We start from the raw sequence: 8152 nt of genomic DNA on the forward strand, positions 1-8152 counted from the left end.
TTACTGTCAGTGCTGGTGAACTGAGTCTGATTCAGTAGAATAACCTCCTCTCAGTGCTCTGAGCTCTGAGAGAGAAACTCTCCTCCTCTCTGAGTTCAGTGGGAGCAGTAAAGATGAGCTGATCTTCTCTCAGGTGTTGATCAGAACACAGTCAGTATTTACTGTCAGTGCTGGTGAACTGAGTCTGATTCAGTAGAATAACCTCCTCTCAGTGCTCTGAGAGAGAAACACTCCTTCTCTCTGAGTTCAGTGGGAGCAGTAAAGATGAGCTGATCTTCTCTCAGGTGTTGATCAGAACACAGTCAGTATTTACTGTCAGTGCTGATGAACTGAGTCTGATTCAGTAGAATGACCTCCTCTCAGTGCTCTGAGCTCTGAGAGAGAAACTCTACTTCTCTCTGAGTTCAGTGGGAGCAGTAAAGATGAGCTGATCTTCTCTCAGGTGTTGATCAGAACACAGTCAGTATTTACTGTCAGTGCTGGTGAACTGAGTCTGATTCAGTAGAATAACCTCCTCTCAGTGCTCTGAGCTCTGAGAGAGAAACTCTCTTTCTCTCTGAGTTCAGTGGGAGCAGTAAAGATGAGCTGATCTTCTCTCAGGTGTTGATCAGAACACAGTCAGTATTTACTGTCAGTGCTGGTGAACTGAGTCTGATTCAGTAGAATAACCTCCTCTCAGTGCTCTGAGCTCTGAGAGAGAAACTCTCCTCCTCTCTGAGTTCAGTGGGAGCAGTAAAGATGAGCTGATCTTCTCTCAGGTGTTGATCAGAACACAGTCAGTATTTACTGTCAGTGCTGGTGAACTGAGTCTGATTCAGTAGAATAACCTCCTCTCAGTGCTCTGAGAGAGAAACACTCCTTCTCTCTGAGTTCAGTGGGAGCAGTAAAGATGAGCTGATCTTCTCTCAGGTGTTGATCAGAACACAGTCAGTATTTACTGTCAGTGCTGATGAACTGAGTCTGATTCAGTAGAATGACCTCCTCTCAGTGCTCTGAGCTCTGAGAGAGAAACTCTACTTCTCTCTGAGTTCAGTGGGAGCAGTAAAGATGAGCTGATCTTCTCTCAGGTGTTGATCAGAACACAGTCAGTATTTACTGTCAGTGCTGGTGAACTGAGTCTGATTCAGTAGAATAACCTCCTCTCAGTGCTCTGAGCTCTGAGAGAGAAACTCTCCTCCTCTCTGAGTTCAGTGGGAGCAGTAAAGATAAGCTGATCTTCTCTCAGGTGTTGATCAGAACACAGTCAGTATTTACTGTCAGTGCTGGTGAACTGAGTCTGATTCAGTAGAATAACCTCCTCTCAGTGCTCTGAGCTCTGAGGGAGAAACTCTCTTTCTCTCTGAGTTCAGTGGGAGCAGTAAAGATAAGCTGATCTTCTCTCAGGTGTTGATCAGAACACAGTCAGTATTTACTGTCAGTGCTGGTGAACTGAGTCTGATTCAGTAGAATAACCTCCTCTCAGTGCTCTGAGCTCTGAGAGAGAAACTCTCCTCCTCTCTGAGTTCAGTGGGAGCAGTAAAGATGAGCTGATCTTCTCTCAGGTGTTGATCAGAACACAGTCAGTATTTACTGTCAGTGCTGGTGAACTGAGTCTGATTCAGTAGAATGACCTCCTCTCAGTGCTCTGAGCTCTGAGAGAGAAACTCTCCTCCTCTCTGAGTTCAGTGGGAGCAGTAAAGATGAGCTGATCTTCTCTCAGGTGTTGATCAGAACACAGTCAGTATTTACTGTCAGTGCTGGTGAACTGAGTCTGATTCAGTAGAATAACCTCCTCTCAGTGCTCTGAGCTCTGAGAGAGAAACTCTCCTCCTCTCTGAGTTCAGTGGGAGCAGTAAAGATAAGCTGATCTTCTCTCAGGTGTTGATCAGAACACAGTCAGTATTTACTGTCAGTGCTGGTGAACTGAGTCTGATTCAGTAGAATAACCTCCTCTCAGTGCTCTGAGCTCTGAGAGAGAAACTCTCTTCTCTCTGAGTTCAGTGGGAGCAGTAAAGATAAGCTGATCTTCTCTCAGGTGTTGATCAGAACACAGTCAGTATTTACTGTCAGTGCTGGTGAACTGAGTCTGATTCAGTAGAATAACCTCCTCTCAGTGCTCTGAGCTCTGAGAGAGAAACTCTCCTCCTCTCTGAGTTCAGTGGGAGCAGTAAAGATAAGCTGATCTTCTCTCAGGTGTTGATCAGAACACAGTCAGTATTTACTGTCAGTGCTGGTGAACTGAGTCTGATTCAGTAGAATAACCTCCTCTCAGTGCTCTGAGCTCTGAGAGAGAAACTCTCCTCCTCTCTGAGTTCAGTGGGAGCAGTAAAGATGAGCTGATCTTCTCTCAGGTGTTGATCAGAACACAGTCAGTATTTACTGTCAGTGCTGGTGAACTGAGTCTGATTCAGTAGAATAACCTCCTCTCAGTGCTCTGAGCTCTGAGAGAGAAACTCTCCTCCTCTCTGAGTTCAGTGGGAGCAGTAAAGATGAGCTGATCTTCTCTCAGGTGTTGATCAGAACACAGTCAGTATTTACTGTCAGTGCTGGTGAACTGAGTCTGATTCAGTAGAATAACCTCCTCTCAGTGCTCTGAGCTCTGAGAGAGAAACTCTCCTCCTCTCTGAGTTCAGTGGGAGCAGTAAAGATGAGCTGATCTCTCAGGTGTTGATCAGAACACAGTCAGTATTTACTGTCAGTGCTGGTGAACTGAGTCTGATTCAGTAGAATAACCTCCTCTCAGTGCTCTGAGCTCTGAGAGAGAAACTCTCCTCCTCTCTGAGTTCAGTGGGAGCAGTAAAGATGAGCTGATCTTCTCTCAGGTGTTGATCAGAACACAGTCAGTATTTACTGTCAGTGCTGATGAACTGAGTCTGATTCAGGAGAATAACCTCCTCTCAGTGCTCTGAGCTCTGAGAGAGAAACTCCTAGAAAGGCTGAAGCACTTCTGAATGTTTTCAGCTGCTACAGGATCAATAAAATCACTCCAGACACACAAAACAAGTCAGTGCCTCCTGATCCCACACGTTTCAGTGTTATCTAGCCCTCCATCACGGAAGCTCTCAGATCTGATGAAGATATAAACTCATCTGTGCTGCACTCGAGTCTCAGTGAACTACTTTGGCTACATTAACACTGAAATATGATCATTAAAGTGTTCCCTGGTTTTACCCACTGTGTAGTTCAGATTACAGAGAAATCAGACATTTTAAAGTAACAAATGGACTAAACTAATCAAACACAGAGTAACTCAGAGTCCCACACTAGTGGATAAAAACATCAGCAATTGTGGGTTCGAAATGAGGGTCAGATCTAATCATCAGTCCAGCACTGGTCTGTCGATACCGACATCATCATGTATCTCTACTGAACCAGCGATGAGCTCCAGCTGCTCCTCTCACTGACCTCTGCTCCCAAACAAGACACTGACTCCCTGCTGTCCTTCAAACTAACATTCACACGAACAGCTGAAGTTCTTTAATTCATCATTAACTCTCACATAACCCACCCAAACCCCCTCCTTTCTCTCGCAGGTCTGAAGTCGGCTTCCTGTTGGCCTGTAGGGCTGCAGCAGCTCTGGGTTCATGGTAAACAATGGTGTGAACGGTCATCACGCCGTGGCGTTTGTTTATCATCAGTATTATAAAGAGCTCTGGGTTCATGGTAAACAATGGTGTGAACGGTCATCACGCCGTGGCGTTTGTTTATCATCAGTATTATAAAGAGCTCTGGGTTCATGGTAAACCGTGGTGTGAACGGTCATCACGCCGTGGCGTTTGTTTATCATCAGTATTTTAAAGAGCTCTGGGTTCATGGTAAACCGTGGTGTGAACGGTCATCACGCTGTGGCGTTTGTTTATCATCAGTATTGTAAAGAGCTCTGGGTTCATGGTAAACCGTGGTGTGAACGGTCATCACGCCGTGGCGTTTGTTTATCATCAGTATTGTAAAGAGCTCTGGGTTCATGGTAAACCGTGGTGTGAACGGTCATCACGCCGTGGCGTTTGTTTATCATCAGTATGTTAAAGAGCTCTGGGTTCATGGTAAACCGTGGTGTGAACGGTCATCACGCCGTGGCGTTTGTTTATCATCAGTATTGTAAAGAGCTCTGGGTTCATGGTAAACCGTGGTGTGAACGGTCATCACGCCGTGGCGTTTGTTTATCATCAGTATTTTAAAGAGCTCTGGGTTCATGGTAAACCGTGGTGTGAACGGTCATCACGCCGTGGCGTTTGTTTATCATCAGTATTGTAAAGAGCTCTGGGTTCATGGTAAACTAGAAGCAAACATTTAAAATAACAGCCTAAAGAAAATAACTTTGTGACTATGTTTGTAAAGTTTAAAATTGAAATCCATGCTGCAAAATAGGGCAAAGTGCTGAACTCAATAGCCACGTTTACATGCAGCCTGATAATCCATTAATAATCCGATTATTAGCTCCACCAAAATAGAATACGTCCATGTAAACACCTAAGTCGGGCTGAGGCCAATCGGAAGGTAGATAAACCTCTAAATAATCCATTAAAGAGAAGAATATTAGTCATGTAAACCCAATTACACTCCAATCGGACGCGTCGTGTCATCCCGAAAGGTTTATACCGTTCAACAGGACGGAGCAGAAACTGGTCTGCAGAGGAGACGAAGTTCATGCTCTGATCTTTAAAAGACGGCGGTGGGACGGACGTCCAGCTTATGCGTCTCAGAGCACGACGTCTTCCTCTCGGCCTTCTTTAATAAGGACGTGTGAAGGACGTTTTCCTGAGTCTGACGTCAGTTTAAAGCAGCTAAAAACACAATCACTGCTCACTGCTGCTCATCTCACTCTGACTGGACTCACTGGATGTTCGCTGTCATGGTAACGTTTACTCTGTGCGCTACTCCATGCATCCGCGTCATTTTGCATCGGATTACTTGTAGCGAGTATGTAAACGAAAATTTTCATCAGATTATTGAACAGATACAAGTACAAACAAAAACAAAGGACTTATTTTAACATTTTTATGAAAGAGAGACCAGGTTATTGCATCATAAAGAACAGCGTCCCTTTCACAGATTTATTATAAGCAGGCTGTTGGAGTCGCGGTTAGAACGGTTCTGTCTTATCATGCGAGGTGGACTGATCTCAGGAGAACCAGGAAAAGGTGGAATTATTACAAAGGTTTCCAGTCTAACCTGATGCCTGTTTAATCTGAAATTAGTCTGAGACGCCAGACGGAGCCGCCAGACCAGCACAGCTTCATAACCGATACAGGCAATTAAAGCTCTGATACACTCACTATTAGATATAAACATACACTGTGATATAAATGCACAACATGAGATTCTGTCATTTTGAAAACATAAGAAAAATCATGTCAAATCCAACAAAATACCATTCAGTCCAGCAGAGACAGACAGAATACAGTTTTTACCAGAATTAACTGTTTAAAAAGTGAATTCTAAACTATAAAGTACTGGAACTGGTACTCGCCATCAGCCCACACTCAGTAATCAAGCATCGTTATCAGGAGAGGAAAAGCAGAATCGGGACAGCTCTAATTTCTGTTCACGACGGAGAAACATCTCCACGTTAAACAGCTCGGCTGATGAGCCGTCTACGGAAACCAAACCAGGGAACTGCAGCTCTGAGAGCCACTAAACATCCTGACTTTAGGAACGTCTGGAACGTGTTCAACAGATTAACACGGACTTTTCTCATCATCACATATTCTGGACCATCTGACTCTCTTTACCCTGTGCATCTTCTCACAGCCCCAGTATCTAAAACACGTGCACTGTGTCGCCCCCTACTGGAGATTACACACAGGAAACAGGCTGGTCTCTGACTTCTGCTCAGTACTGGATACACGTCTGACTATACCGGCTCTTTTTCCTTCAGACCCGTTATAAATAAACACTGCCTTAACAGGTGGGAATGAGAAGAAAACTCTGAATTTGTAAATTAAGGAAAATAAATCAAATATTTAGGCCTAAATGAATGAATTAAATATGAAATTTAAAACAGCTGCTTCTTGGGACATTTCAGAAAGTTCTTGTGCTAGTTCAGCTGTGGAGTAACTCACCATAGAAGACGTTTGGTTTGATCTGTTCCTCCTCCTTGTGTTCTCCCAGTGTGGCTCTGCAGTAGAACGTGTCGATGTGGTTCTTGTGTACAGTGAAGCGCCATTTCACGTTGAACAGCACAGTGTGTCTCTGTATCTCTGGATCTCCTGCAGTCTGATTTTCTCCTTTACTGTTCAGCCACTGAAGATCCGGCTGAGGCCGCCAGCCTTTAGACTCACACAGTAAACTGAACTGTTCAGAGTTACTATCATATTTCTCCACAGAGATCACTGGACGTTCTCCAATCACTGTGGATTAAAAAGATCAAAACATGAGATAGTGTGACATCACTTCCTGTCACATGAAGAATTACTAAAGTAATAAACTTTATTTTAAATATTAAAAAAAACTTTTAATCTCTTTTACCTTCAACTCTAAGATAAATAGAGACCTCATCCTGCCAGGATTCAGAGTCAACACTACATTTATAACCTCCTTCATCAGGAAGATCAACTTTCCTCAGTCTCAGTGAGACGTTCCCGTTCTGTAGCTCCTCTGTAAACACAGCTGTTCTCCCGCTGTAGTGAGGAATCTGCCTGGTGTTCACGTCTGTATGATTTTCATAGAGATGCACTAGAGCGTCTCCCAGCTCTGGTCTGGTCCACTTAATGTTCATATCCACAGCACTCAGACTGGACTGATCATCCAGGCGTCGAACAGAACACGGCAGAACAACATCAGAACCAGCTACAGCGACAACAGGAGAACCTGGACCCACAACCACAAACTTCTCTGTAGAAGAAAAACAGAACAATTATACACACACACACACACACACACACACACACACCAGATAATCTACTCAATCACAGACACACACACACACACACACAGATAATCACACACACACCACAGATAATCTACTGAATCACACACACCACAGATAATCTACTCAAACACACACACACCACAGATAATCTACTCAATCACACACACACACCACAGATAATCTACTCAATCACACACACACACCACAGATAATCTACTCAATCACACACACACACCACAGATAATCTACTCAATCACACACACCACAGATAATCTACTCAGTCACACATACACCACAGATAATCTACTCAGTCACACACACACCACAGATAATCTACTCAGTCACACACACACCACAGATAATCTACTCAATCACACACACCCCACAGATAATCTACTCAATCACACACACACCACAGATAATCTACTCAATCACACACATCACAGATAATCTACTCAATCACACACACACACCACAGATAATCTACTCAATTACACACACCACAGATAATCTACTCAGTCACACACACACACCACAGATAATCTACTCAATCACACACACCACAGATAATCTACTCAGTCACACACACACACCACAGATAATCTACTCAGTCACACACACACCACAGATAATCTACTCAATCACACACACACCACAGATAATCTACTCAGTCACACACACACCACAGATAATCTACTCAATCACACACACACCACAGATAATCTACTCAATCACACACACCACAGATAATCTACTCAGTCACACACACACACACACACACACACCACAGATAATCTACTCAGTCACACACACACCACAGATAATCTACTCAGTCACACACACACCACAGATAATCTACTCAATCACACACACACACCACAGATAATCTACTCAGTCACACACACACACACACACACACACACACCACAGATAATCTACTCAGTCACACACACACACCACAGATAATCTACTCAGTCACACACACACCACAGATAATCTACTCAATCACACACACACACCACAGATAATCTACTCAATCACACACACACACCACAGATAATCTACTCAGTCACACACACACCACAGATAATCTACTCAGTCACACACACACCACAGATAATCTACTCAATCACACACACACACCACAGATAATCTACTCAGTCACACACACACCACAGATAATCTACTCAGTCACACACACACCACAGATAATCTACTCAATCACACACACACACCACAGATAATCTACTCAATCACACACACACACCACAGATAATCTACTCAATCACACACACACACCAC

Source organism: Pygocentrus nattereri, chromosome 9, assembly GCF_015220715.1.
Source record: "Pygocentrus nattereri isolate fPygNat1 chromosome 9, fPygNat1.pri, whole genome shotgun sequence".
NCBI classification, from domain to species: domain Eukaryota; kingdom Metazoa; phylum Chordata; class Actinopteri; order Characiformes; family Serrasalmidae; genus Pygocentrus; species Pygocentrus nattereri.